Genomic DNA, 14,206 nt, shown 5'->3' on the forward strand with positions numbered 1-14,206 from the left:
TCTCAGCCCTGCTCCTCTGGGCTCTCCACACTGAAGCTGATCACGCTCAGCTGCCTTCCAGTCTCCGCCCTTGCCCTGCCAGGCTCTTCACATTGCAGCGGATCACGCTCTGCTGCCTTCCAGCCTTCGCCCTTGTCCTACCGGGCTCTCCACCTAGCAGCGGATCACGCTCTGCTGCCTTCCAGCCTTCGCCCTTGTCCTACCGGGCTCTCCACCTTGCAGCGGATCACGCTCTGCTGCCTTCCAGCCTTCGCCCTTGTCCTACCGGGCTCTTCACCTTGCAGCGGATCACGCTCTGCTGCCTTCCAGCCTTCGCCCTTGTCCTACTGGGCTCTCCACATTGCAGCGGATCACGCTCTGCTGTCTTCCAGTCTCCGCCCTTGTCCTACCGGGCTCTCCACATTGCAGCGGATTACGCTCTGCTGCCCCTTCCAGTCTCTGCCCTTGCCCTGCCGGGCTCTCCACCTTGCAGCGGATCACGCTCTGCTGTCTTCCAGTCTCCGCCCTTGCCCTGCCGGGCTCTCCACATTGCAGCGGATCTCGCTCTGCTGCTTTCCAGCCTCAGCCCTTGTCCTCTGGGCTCCCTGCTCTACAGCCTACCTCTCTCCGGCTGTCTTAGCCCTTGTCCTCTGGGCTCCCTGCTCTACAGCCTACCTCTCTCCGGCTGCCCTAAACCCTTTTCCTCTGGCTTTCTACCTTATCGTCCTACTCCTGTGGACTTACTCACTACTTCCCTGCTCCTCGGAGCTCTCTACCTTGTACCTTACTGTCCTCTGCTATCCTTTCCTGTTACTCGACTTTCCCTTCTATACCTTCTGCTAGTTTGCTATCTCCTCCTTTCCTGGATTTGTCTGTAGTAACATCTCTTGTACTGTTTGTTGACCCTTTTGTTCAGAGCTTGTCTGTTGGTTCCCATCAGTCAACCTCTGCCCCTTCCTTTGTCTTGTTTCTACATTACAGACACCCATAGCTGCTGTTCCAAGTCTTGAGCAAACAGCGTGGGACTCTGTTATAGCAAACTGTGCAGAAGGCTAGAGTATTTCCAAGGTTCGTGGAATACTCTTTTCCTATTCTGCATACACCCCAAGAGGGCATTCACTCTGTACCTTTTCCCTTGCTACTCTTCCCTACTCTTTGTTCTCTTTCCGTTCTGCAGTGTGTGTACTTGTCTGTCCACTTTATTTCAGCACCCAACTCTTCTGGGTGTCGTGTGCCACTCTTATTAGAGTGCCATCCCTGACAGAATGCAAGAGCCAAAAATTTCTTATTTCATTGGCCGGAAAGGCACACACAGACCTAAGATGCTTTCCTTTCGAGTTAAGAAACCTTTGCATAAACCTATGGTTTCCCTAAAGACAGCAGACAAGAAACCTAGTCTAAAGGACAGACTCGCCTTAGTAAACAAAGATTTACAAGCACGATACTATACTCTCTGGCTAGCTGACCCTTCTTCCATGTACAATTATTATGACATCTGCGACTATGATCCGCAGTCCTTATCTGTTGCAGAGCTACAGCAGGATAATGAATTCTTACAGATCTTGTTAGACCAAACAGTGGAAAACTCTCCTGCGTCTTCTGATAAGCCTTCTAACATCGCAACAGCTAAGGACATATCACTCATTGTGAGAGAATCTAAACCAGAATACGCCGTTGCCAGTGTAAGATGCGCAAGTTCAGCTTGGCAAGCTCCCCAGATTGCTGGAACAGGACAAGGCAGTCATTACCCTGAGGTTTGTGCATCTGGTTCTGGGTACAAAAGACCTATACTAACCATCGGTTGTCTTAATACTTCCACAGTATCTGCTAACCACCATAACCCTAAGGTTAGTCTTCCCATTGTTACAACCGAATTTACTGTCACACCAGCTTCTGAAGTTTTAGATCAAACTAATGATACTTACCTGTTACACGAACAACTACTACGCCTTAAAAGAAAGACCGAAGACCTCTATGACGACTTTGTTTCTTTGTATTATAAGAATCTTATGAAGGGACACAAGTCACCTGACCTTCTGACAATATGTCCAACACCTGACATCTTATCTCTAGAGATCGACATGATAAGGCCTGGAGTTGCCATACAGAAAAGTATACTGACATTTACCAAGCAGATGGAAGACCTAAATATATCATATGTATCCCTTCTAGAGATTGACACAGCTCTTTCACCTTCCAGCCGCAGAAGCTCAGGTTATTGTACTGATAGAAAAGAATTAACTTCTCCGGTGGGTCATATCATGCACACAGTCATTACACCGCAAGACAAGGGTGGTCCACTGATTGAAAATCCCTCTGAGTCAAAGGATGATTCCGCCCTCACCCTTGCCTCTCGTCCAGTACCCACACCTACAACCTCCTCTGCAATGACAATGGCAGCTGAAGAGACTGGCACAGTTCACACCGAGCATGCTGAAGTGGCAAGCGGGGCTTGCCAAAGTGTGGCTGTGCTATCAGACATCACTCTCGAGCAATTAACATCTTCTGTTTCTTCGATACCCCCTGAATCGCCAGTGGTTGTGGTACCCGATCTACCAGTAGTTGCTACACCTGATTTGTCTGTAGCTGCTATAGCACTCGAACTTCCAACTGCTATTCATGATCTGCCTACTGCTGTGGTTCCTAAACCCCCGGACACATTTGAGACTCCTGAAGTCCCTGCTACAGATCTTGAGGTCGCTATAGCTATTGTGAATCCTGAAACTACTACTCCAGTTGTTCCTGCTGGTATATCTATAGCACTAAGACTGCCAGACTTTACTCTACCAGTCTCAGGTGTTTTCCAGCCCGCTGGCTCTCTCTTGGCTCCCTCACACCTAGTTGTTACAGCCTCGATACCCCCTACAGCCATCCAAGATCTCACCGCTGCTGTATCCTCTGAACTCTCTATGGCTAACCCTAATGTTGGCATTACTACTTCGAATGTCTTGGAAAACCTTCCTAAAGATACCAACTCTGCTGTACCTATGGCTCCACTTTCCAGCATCATACTGTTGCCCATCAAGGAAAAATCTATCTTGGAGCCTGCAGCAGTTTTTCGCAGTTCCTCTCTTCATGCACACACAGTTGGGGTCTGTGTTCCAAAGACTTCATCTTTTCTGAATTCTACATCCAAGGTTCAGAACATTGGTACCGGCTCCGTCATTCAAGACTCTCACCTTACAACTCGTTTCTGGTGCCTCATGATGTGTCTTTTTGGAGTAAGACTCTTGTACTGTGGAACAGACACTCTTCCTACAGGTCGGTCTTCAGGGAGCCTGGAGAGGGGCCTGGAGAGGGGCATACTGTCATGCCTGCGCCATGGGCACATCCATTTATGCTCCATTTGGACTTTGCTACTTAATGATTTTTGTCAACTAACTACGCATACCATAATGCACCTGGCCGCAAGCATTGTTTCCTGGCCGTTCCTATTGGGTTTCTATGGAACTACACCCCCCAGAAGCCTTAGAGTCTGGTCCTGCTTCCACCAGCCCAGGAACAGAAAGGGAGGTGGCCGATTGCCTGCAGGTGTGATTCGCCAGGTGAAACCAATTGGCCTGCCTCTGTGCTGGGCTAGGCAGTATAAAGGCGGCTGCCTGCAGTGGCTCGGTCTCTTGCATCTGAGAGTCCTTCCTCCACCTTTCGCGTCTGTCTTCGGATCCTTGTATGCTGTTTACCCTCACTCCTGCTTGGACCCTGCCTTGCAGCTTGTTACACCCCGCTGCCTACAGCCCTAGCCTTTTGGGCTCCCTGCCTTGTTGCTTGCTCCACCCTGCTGCCTCCAGCCATAGCCTTCCAGGCTCCCTGCCTCTCAGCCCTGCTCCTCTGGGCTCTCCACACTGAAGCTGATCATGCTCAGCTGCCTTCCAGTCTCCGCCCTTGCCCTGCCGAGCTCTTCACATTGCAGCGGATCACGCTCTGCTGCCTTCCAGCCTTCGCCCTTGTCCTACCGGGCTCTCCACCTTGCAGCGGATCACGCTCTGCTGCCTTCCAGCCTTCGCCCTTGTCCTACCGGGCTCTCCACCTTGCAGCGGATCACGCTCTGCTGCCTTCCAGCCTTCGCCCTTGTCCTACCGGGCTCTCCACCTTGCAGCGGATCACGCTCTGCTGCCTTCCAGCCTTCGCCCTTGTCCTACCGGGCTCTCCACATTGCAGCGGATCACGCTCTGCTGTCTTCCAGTCTCCGCCCTTGTCCTACCGGGCTCTCCACATTGCAGCGGATTACGCTCTGCTGCCCCTTCCAGTCTCTGCCCTTGCCCTGCCGGGCTCTCCACCTTGCAGCGGATCACGCTCTGCTGTCTTCCAGTCTCCGCCCTTGCCCTGCCGGGCTCTCCACATTGCAGCGGATCTCGCTCTGCTGCTTTCCAGCCTCAGCCCTTGTCCTCTGGGCTCCCTGCTCTACAGCCTACCTCTCTCCGGCTGTCTTAGCCCTTGTCCTCTGGGCTCCCTGCTCTACAGCCTACCTCTCTCCGGCTGCCCTAAACCCTTTTCCTCTGGCTTTCTACCTTATCGTCCTACTCCTGTGGACTTACTCACTACTTCCCTGCTCCTCGGAGCTCTCTACCTTGTACCTTACTGTCCTCTGCTATCCTTTCCTGTTACTCGACTTTCCCTTCTATACCTTCTGCTAGTTTGCTATCTCCTCCTTTCCTGGATTTGTCTGTAGTAACATCTCTTGTACTGTTTGTTGACCCTTTTGGTCAGAGCTTGTCTGTTGGTTCCCATCAGTCAACCTCTGCCCCTTCCTTTGTCTTGTTTCTACATTACAGACACCCATAGCTGCTGTTCCAAGTCTTGAGCAAACAGCGTGGGACTCTGTTATAGCAAACTGTGCAGAAGGCTAGAGTATTTCCAAGGTTCGTGGAATACTCTTTTCCTATTCTGCATACACCCCAAGAGGGCATTCACTCTGTACCTTTTCCCTTGCTACTCTTCCCTACTCTTTGTTCTCTTTCCGTTCTGCAGTGTGTGTACTTGTCTGTCCACTTTATTTCAGCACCCAACTCTTCTGGGTGTCGTGTGCCACTCTTATTAGAGTGCCATCCCTGACACCCCCGTGTTTGCCGTTAGAGGGGCCGCCTCCTATTACCTGTTCCAGCCCCTAGCTGCAGGTGAGTTACCGACGCCTGAGCTTTCTTTGGTAGTAGGGTATCGGCACGTTTACTTCTCTGTGCGGCAATTTGTGTCTTTGGTTTTAGATGAGCAGACTTGGAGGCACTTTCCTGCGCTTCTTTGCCATCTCGGGGGTACTGAAATACCTCATGGGGGTACCATTCTATCCCTCCTAGTAAGTGTAGGGCCATTGTTAGCCCTGTATGTACCTGGCTGAGGGCACGGTATATCTTTCAGTTCTGGGTCGGGCGTTTGGGCACTCTCGGCATGCGGACACCTGGACACAGTAGCACCTTATTTCGTCTCTTAGGTGGTCTATATTATTGGGTTGTATTTTTTCCTCCTCTTTACGTTCCCTGTGGAGCGTTTTCTTCTTCTCTGCCCTCTCCTTGCCCGTTGACAGGGAAGGGCATAGTGAATGATTTGTTCTGGTGGAGGTTGTTTCTATATTGATGTTACCACTCTGGTGAAGGGTGGACTTCCTCCAATACACAGTAGTTCGGTGTTTTCACAGGTGGAGAACTTCTTCTCCTCTCTTATGTTGTTATTAGTCACCTTTTCCAGTAGCTGCAAGCTGTTCCTCCTGGGCTGCTGGGGGTGTTTCTATTTGGCTGTACAGGCCAGTAATATCATTATTTATCACATCCACAGAACTCCATTCCCCTTGGGGTCCTGACGAAGGCAGCAGAATCGATGCCCTGCCGAAACGTCCTGTACATCGCTCCTTGCTACCGAGCTCTGTGATATGGCTCAACAACGCCACAACGGACGTAGACCTGGGATGTGTGTGTTTTGGTCAGACGCAATTTAATGTGCCATGTCTAATTAGTTTTAGCATTGTAATTGGGTGACACTGCCATTCAGAGCATATCTGTGACTTGTTAGCCAGATAGGGCCAGTAAGTTAGAATATGTGCCCGCTTGGCTCTGGTATATATAATCCTGGCGGTGTCATCTGTGTTTTTATGATTATATCATGAAATTGTTAATAGATGCATTTTATACATTTTCCACATTGATACATGTCTTTATGTGGTGTTTTTTATGATTGGTGCACGTAGGACCTTCGGCCTACGAAATAAAACTATGAATTTCTTTATTAAATGAAAAATTTGGCACACTGTGTATTTCTCATTTTGTGAGGTGATGTATACAACTCACGGAATGGGATCTAGTTTAAATTGGGGCTAGGTCATCAAATTCGTTCCTAAATGGTTCATTTGGGGGACTCCCCTCTGTGTGTTAAGGACCCCCTTAGTTCAGCCAGGCAGCCCTGGGCCCCAACACCAAGAATCAGTGCATCAGTCGAGGGGTGGGTTGCAGCTCATCATGAGTGATTGTGCGCCCTCCTGTGGTCCTGGAGGAAGGAGATGTGCCGGATCGGGAGAACATCGCAGACGAAGGGGGTGAGCAATGTCCTGTCAACCCGTACCCCATCAACAACACTGTGCCCTATCAACAGCACATGGAGCAGCCTGGATGCCCTGTGACCGGCGTCTCGCTGCTCTGCTATGAACATCAAGAGACCATGCCGAGGTGGACCCTGGCACTCGCCAGGCGCGGCTTTGCCGGCCGTGAACTGTACCATCAATGCACCTGGACTTGGGACGTGACACCTGAACGGATGCTGATGGAAGAGGAACTGGTTGTCTGCTGTCCTACTGTTGCTTAAAGAGAACTCAGTAATCCTGTGTGTTTGAGTATCTAAATGCTCTAAGTGGTCTCAGTAAATAACAATGAGGTGAGGCTGTGATCCTGCAATTGCGAGGTGTGCATGTAGTGCCAGCCTTCAACCATGGCAGTGTTTGTGTAGTTGCCATTCCGAACCCCAGGTTAATAAAGGGTTTTGCAAACTGTGGTGGATCTGCCTATAGTCCTCCAGCAGCTCACCGGCCACGACTGTCACCTTTTGAGCATGTTTAGAAACGGGTTATTATACGTTATGTCTGTAACTGTTGGAGTTAGCTAGGTATGTGTCAGTGGCATATCCTATCTTCAGTCTACCCTGCAAGTCCTAAGTGATACGTATTTTGTTGTTCTGTAACGGGCGGGACGCATGTGTGTTTTAGTAACGTGTTTTAGTAACGTTTGTTTGTTCGTTATGAAAAAGGAGGAGTGTTAGGTGGGACCCTCCCATGTGTATTGCCCCTTTAAGGGGATGTGTCCCTCCCACGTGTATTGCCCCTTTAAGATGGGCCATGATTGTGTCATGGCCCAAGTTAATAAAGGGAGCCCCTGCAGGCACGTGAATCAGAACGGCTGCACACTCCGTAAGTGGTTGGTCTGAGTCCGTGTCTCATTCATGATGTAGGCCGCAGGCCCTGGTGCCATGGGACCCTCGTGCCAGGACAGTGGCAGAGGTCTGCATGGTCAGGAGCCTGGCAGGCTGTGCCCTCACCCTGATGGCGCTGATGTACCATAGTGCCAAGGGGCCTGCCGGATGTCCAGGGCAGGCCCCAAACCCCCACAGGCACTGGGCCTGTGGTGTGCTGATGGAAACAGCACCCAGGGGCGCCTGCCAGATGTCCATGGCAGGCGACCCCCAACAGGCGAGATTACCACTGGCGAAACAGCTGAATACCGCCAGCTGGGTGGTTTTCTACATTTTTCACCACATCTTTTGGTGGGTGTTTTTGTGTGGAAACTTCGTTTTTTGCCAAAATGTCATTTTTGTGTCCGAAAAACAAAAATAACTGACGTTGCAGAATAAACTAACGTTAATGGGGAAAAACACCCCAAATTATGTTTTCCAAAAAATACATTTTGAAAAATGTAATTTTCAGCGGTAACAGGCTGCAAACTGTAAATTCTGCCCCGCAGGTGAATATTATGTTTACGATGAGCCGTACACCGTTATGAGCATAGGGACACACTGCAGACCACATTAAATATGAGCCAACACAGTGCTGGGGGATATAATGTCTTTTTCCTCTAACCTACTGCCCCAATCCCCCCTGTGACTCTGCTGCTACAACTGTCATCAGTGTCTGTATCGGCATCCATGTAGCCAGAGCAGCTCCCTTCTGAGCTGAATACATCAGTGACTCTTCACAAATGTGTTTATTCGCATTTATAGAGCGTGCAACAGCCAGGGGCATCGTGGCGCTTGTTACAGAATGAAACTTGGTTACAGGAGTCATACATTTTTTTTGTACAGGAGTACTTTGTGAAAGTTTCCTGAAAAACAACACGTTTATGGTGATGGAATGGCCAGAAACTTCAGCCGAAACCATGGAACCGTGAACTGTAGTTCTATGTCAAGACCGGAGGCTCAGATCATGCTTTACCATAACTTTACTTCTCGAGCAGCAATGAAAATCAACAATAATACAATCCATAACAAAGATGAAGACTACAAGTCCCACTTGATTCAAGTCTTTGGTAGTACATGTATTTGGTCCCTGAGAAAACACGTGTCAGAAAATGTCCAATCAACTGTCATGTCACCACATAGACACAGGTACTCCCATGCACCTCCCTCTTTCTTTGCTGCTCCAGAAGCCAGTTAAGTTTGACACTACTGTATCTTTTTATCTTGTTGTTATATATTTGATGTATTGAATATTGTTGGCGCACGTATGCTGAGGGAACGCAGCGAAGCACAGCACAAGCTTAGGCGAGCGTGGCAGAACATTCCGCTTAGGAAGCTAGGTTCTGCAGTCTGCTGGAGCCTCCGGCAGCTGCAGTTACTGGCACGGTTTGATAGGTGGCATACAGTTATGGATGTGAGCAGAGCACGCAGGATGTCTAGTTCCGTCGCTCCATTCCACGTGTGTGACCATTAGAGAGCGAGTGAGACCGGGTATTAGTCAGTTTCATTGAGGACTTAGAGTGTGTTAAAAGCCGCATGAGCTTACAAAAGGACAGTGGTCATGTTACCGCACACAGCGCCCCAGCTGGCCAAAGGAGCATACCAATGCTCATTTCAAGACAGGCTGAGTCCCCTGTAAAATCTGGCATTTGAATTATCAGCAACTGGTCTCACCTAATACACAGTAGTGTATAATTGTGACGGGTACAGGCCCAAGACTCCTGAAAAATACTTATTTGAAAGAGTTCACCCTCCCTCAATACCCAAAGATGAGTGACACCAGTGATGATAGCAGGGTTCAGGTGAGCCAGAAGAGGAATTACGCAGACATGAGGAAAATAATTCAAAAAGCAATGTTTGCAATCGGTCATGGGTCACAGGAGATGACTCTGATGGAGGACTGGTTAAAGTTCTCCCAAGGAATGGAGGAGATTAAGGGTATTAAACACAGAGAGGTAAAGGGGGAAGAAAGGCAGCCCGCAAACAGACCCCCTCCCCCGGGCATGGCACAGGAGAGGAAGAGTGGCCAAAGTAAGAGGGTGAGAGCCAGAACGAAGAGTAGCAGGTGGCATGAGGAGTCATCCAGTAGCTCAGGCGAAGAGGATGACGACTGGCAAGAATCCTCGGAGGAGGAAATGGTTTCAATTTAATCTTCGGATGAGGATCACGGTAAAGCGCTGGACAAAAGAAAGACTGAGGAGGAAGATGTCGAAGGGGGTGAGTTTGACCCTGAGGCCTTAATACATCCCCGATCCTCAGAGTGGGAGCCACCTAAGAAGGTTGAAACCTATCTTAAGAAACGCCTTGGGGCACAGATGGCAAAGGAGGCCAGGAGTAAAATTAGGGCGGAATGCTCAAGATCTTTCCTTCCCGATGGAATAGCTGACGCACCCGAGATCGATGAAAAGATGGTCACCTTCATGGGAAAATACGTGAAGGACGTGAGGAAGGGGCTGTATAGGTCTTGGTGGTCCTGCCAGGACAAGATTTTGGATATCATAGGCCCCCTCGCAAAAATTCTCCAGATGGCAGAAGAGGCATGAGAAAAGAATGAATCGGTGGATCCAGTGATTTTAACCGGATGGGCACAAAGGGCCATCTGCATGCTGGGCAATGCCAACTATGCAATTACGACAGAAAGGAGGAGGTCGCTGTTATGTGAAGATAGACCCAAGCTTAGCGAGGTGGCGGCCTCAGGCTCTACTGCAATCACTAAAGAGAAATTGTTTGGAGACGTCTTTATAAAGGAACTGACCAGGTTTGCCAACTTGTATGCAGCCCTCGACAAGGCACAGGCCTCACTGAAGAGGGTATTTGGCTGGCACATTTTTGGGAGGGCTGGTAGAGGCAAGGGCCGCTCTTAAAGCCAATACCACTACAGCAGGTCCTTTGATGAGAGAACTCAATGGAGGAATCAAGAAGATCGAAAACCAAACTCCTTTTTCCCCTCCCGAGGAAGAGGAAGGGGCAGAGGATGGCGACAAGGAAACTGCCAACAGAATAACTCAGGGTAGAGCGAGCGAGTTCAAGCGCTCTGTAGGCAAAGATCCTCCTGCTGTCGGAGGGAGACTGGCAAGGCATGTAGACGCTTGCCTGTCCATATCCAGAGATGCTTGGGTCTTAGACACAGTAAAGGGTTTTCACATAGATTTTCACAGAGCACCAAATCGGGTCTATCTCCCAAGTCACATGCAATCAAGCATAGAAGACCAACAGCTTCTAGAGCTAGAACTGAGAAAGCTATAGCGCAAAGCAACCATAGTGCAGGTATCAGGGACCTTGGTAGGGTTTGTAAGCAATGTATTCATAGTCACGGGGGAAACACAAGTTGAGACCAGTTATCAACCTGAGAGCCCTAAACAAATTTGTGGTGTACAGACACTTCACAATTGAGGGGATCCCCCTCATCGGGGACATATTATTACAGGGGGACTGGATGGCCAGGGTAGACCTCAAAGATGCTTACTTGACGGTGCCCGTGCCGGAGGAGCACTGGAAATACCTGAGGTTTTCTGGGGAGAGGCGACGTGGGAATTTTGTTGACTTCCTTTCAGCGTGGCATCAGCACCATGGTGTTTCACCAAATTGATGAAACCCGTAGTGACTTTCCTGAGGGAGCAGGGTATTCGTCTCATAGTATACCTGGAATATTTATACCTGATGTGCCAGGACAGGGAAATGCTCAAAGTGCAGGTGAACATCGCTCTAGAGCTATTTCAGAGTCTGGGTTTTCTGATCAACTGGGAGAAATCCAATGTACACCCAGAACAGTCCATGGAATTCCTAGGATTTGTGATAGATTCGACCCGAGGTTCTCTCAGTTTGCCGATAGCCAAGGTGAATGACATCAAGAAACGGACCAGCCAGACGCTATCGAAGAGAGAATTATCACTACGTGAAATTGCCAGACTGGTGGGGCATTTAACCTGCTCAATTCAGGTGATATTTCCGGGCCCATTACATTACAGAGCACTCCAGCGACTGAAGATCCAGCATCTCAGGAGGGGCGCGTCATACGAGCAGAAGGTCCCGGTTTCCCGAGAGGTGAGAGAGGAGTTGGAATGGTGGCTCCAACACATGAATGCAGGGAATGGGAGAGCTATATTTGGCTCATCCCCGGACCTGATTATAGAATCCGACGCCAGCAGATGGGGCTGGGGAGCCCGGTGCAGGGCCCTGTCGACATGGGGCAGGTGGTCGGATCAGGAATCACCCCTACACATAAATTGTCTAGAACTTCTTGCAGGTTCCTTCGGTGTACGATGCTGGACTCAAGAGAGAGCACAATATTGCGTGTTACTCAAAATGGACAATGTGTCGGCGGTCAGGTATATAAATATATTGGGTGGCACAAAGTCCAGAATGTTAGCAGAAATAGCGAAAGAGTTCTGGCATCTCTGTCTCCAGAGACAAGTATCAGTGATGGCAGAATATCTGCTGGGTCGTTTGAACGAGGTGGCCATTGGAACTCCAGATTCCTCAGGGATGCCAGCGACTGGAAGCTGGACGAGGAGGTGTTCCAGGAACTGATGATTCATTGGGGGCCGTGCCAGATTGACTTGTTCACATCGCAGTTAAACAACCAACTACCTCGGTTCTTCAGTTGGAGGCCGAACCCGGAGGCAGAAGCAACAGATGGCTTCCTTCAATCGTGGGGGCAGGACACATGTTACGCGTTTCCCCCGTTCTCGATGATCGCAAGGACATTAGCTCAGGTGAAGAGGCAGAAAGCCTCTCTGATTCTGATCATTCCAGATTGGAAAGGCCAGGCCTGGTTTCCGGGAGTACTGGAGCTAACACACAGCAACCCAATACCGTTGCCCAGACATAAATCTATCGTGCAAGACCCGGTAGGGGGCAGCTATCCGCTAGTGCAGTCAGGCAAGCTCAATGTGATCACCTGGCCGATTTCAGGAGATCTTGGGTTAGGCCAGGCTTATCGAGCAAGGCTGAGCTCATCATCAATGAATCTTTGGCAACAGGGACTCATAGAGCATACAGGTCTGCATGGACGAAATGGTGTAGTTGGTGCGTAGAAAGGGACGTTCTTCCCAATGGAACAGATGTAGTTCACATTGTCAATTATCTGGCGCAGATGGCAGTGCAGGGGAAAGCATATAGGGCCATTAATACAGCCCGCTTGGAGATATTGGTTGGACATTCCAAGTTTGAAGGGGTGACGATAGGAGAGCACTCGCTGATATGAAGACTGTTAAAAGAGATAAAAATGACTAGAACTCCCAGAGAGAAATACACTCAGCTGTGGGATGTAGACACAGTATTAAAAGTTTTTCTAGCATGGCCTGAAAATACAGATCTATCTAGGAAAGCGTTATCTGCTAAACTCTCTATGCTCTTGTGCCTGCTACTCTGCATGAGAGTATCAGATCTCAGGGCGCTAGAAGTGAATTGGAAATCTTTATGATCGAACAGAGTGACGTGCCTCATATCGAGGAGGACAAAAACAGGGCTAAGATCAATTGCATACAAGAAATTCCTGAATCAACCCAAGTTATGCCCAATTAGATGCCTAGCAGGGTATGAGGAGATCATGCGCGACGTGAGACCTGCAGGAGTATTGCAGCTACTGATAGCCTTGTGTAAGCCATGTGGCGCAGTATCGCCTGCGACACTAGCCAGGTGGCTGAGATGGGCAATGACCCAGGCCGGTATCAATGTTCGTTGTTATTGGGCCCACTCAGTGAGGGGAGCAATGGCCACTAAGGCTTTCAATGTAGGGGCAAGATTGGAAGATTTCATGAGATCTGCCGATTGGCCAAATGAATCCATGTTCAATACCTTTTATTTCAAACCATTTGTGCAGATGGCAACGTTGGTCGTAGGTAAGCTTTGAACAAGCCTAATCCGAGCCTCCAGTCTTGACATTGAATTCAGATTTTCAACACATTCGTTCCAGAAAGTCATAATTCTATTAAAGACACAGAGGTGAAGGATTATCCCACCCTTATAATTGTGTTAAGCTATGTATTTATGAATGAGGTATTATAGTTACACTAATGACATGTGGTATTTCTATGACACGATTTCCCCCTCTTGATATGGTACACTAACATTTGATTTTGGTTATACTAGGTACCATTGTGGAGAATAAGCAAGCTTGAAATTGATGGTCGGAGAATCGCCTGGGAATTTCCCGCATGTTGGGACGAGGAAAAGAAAGAGGGAGGTTCATGGGAGTTCCTGTGTTTATGTGGTGACATGACAGTTGATTGGACATTCTTTGACACGTGTTTTCTCAGGAACCAATAATACCTGGACTGCCAAAGACTCGAATCAAGTGGGACTTTTAGTCTTCATCTTTGTCATGGATTGTATTATTGTTGATTTTCATTGTTGCTCGAGAAGTAAAGTTACGGGAAAGCATAATCCTTTGCCTCTGCATCTTTAATAGAATTATGACTTTCTGGAAAGAATGTGTTGAAAATCTGGGGGTCGATGATGGACTTGCTGCGCCAATACATCGCAGGTGGTGAGGACACCAGGGGGGAGATAGCCACAGCCATAGTGGGGACCACAGCTGCCATAACGGCCAACACAGCCGCTGTCAATGCCTCGGCAGTGCTGATGAGAGACTGTCTGGGGGCCATCACACAGGTCCTGACATCCATCCTGCTGCACATGCAGCGGCCACGACTTGCAGCAGGCGTGGAAATCCCCACCGACTCCTCACCAGCCACCACATCTGCTTCCTCTGTCCCCACTTCCTCTGGACCCCCCAGCCCTGTGCGTCCTACGAGAAGGAGTGCGAGGCACACTGAAATGCTGCCCCTGGACCGCAAGA

This window comes from Ambystoma mexicanum, chromosome 9 (assembly GCF_040938575.1).
Source record: "Ambystoma mexicanum isolate Mex_15411 chromosome 9, UKY_AmexF1_1, whole genome shotgun sequence".
Classification (NCBI taxonomy): Eukaryota; Metazoa; Chordata; class Amphibia; order Caudata; family Ambystomatidae; genus Ambystoma; species Ambystoma mexicanum.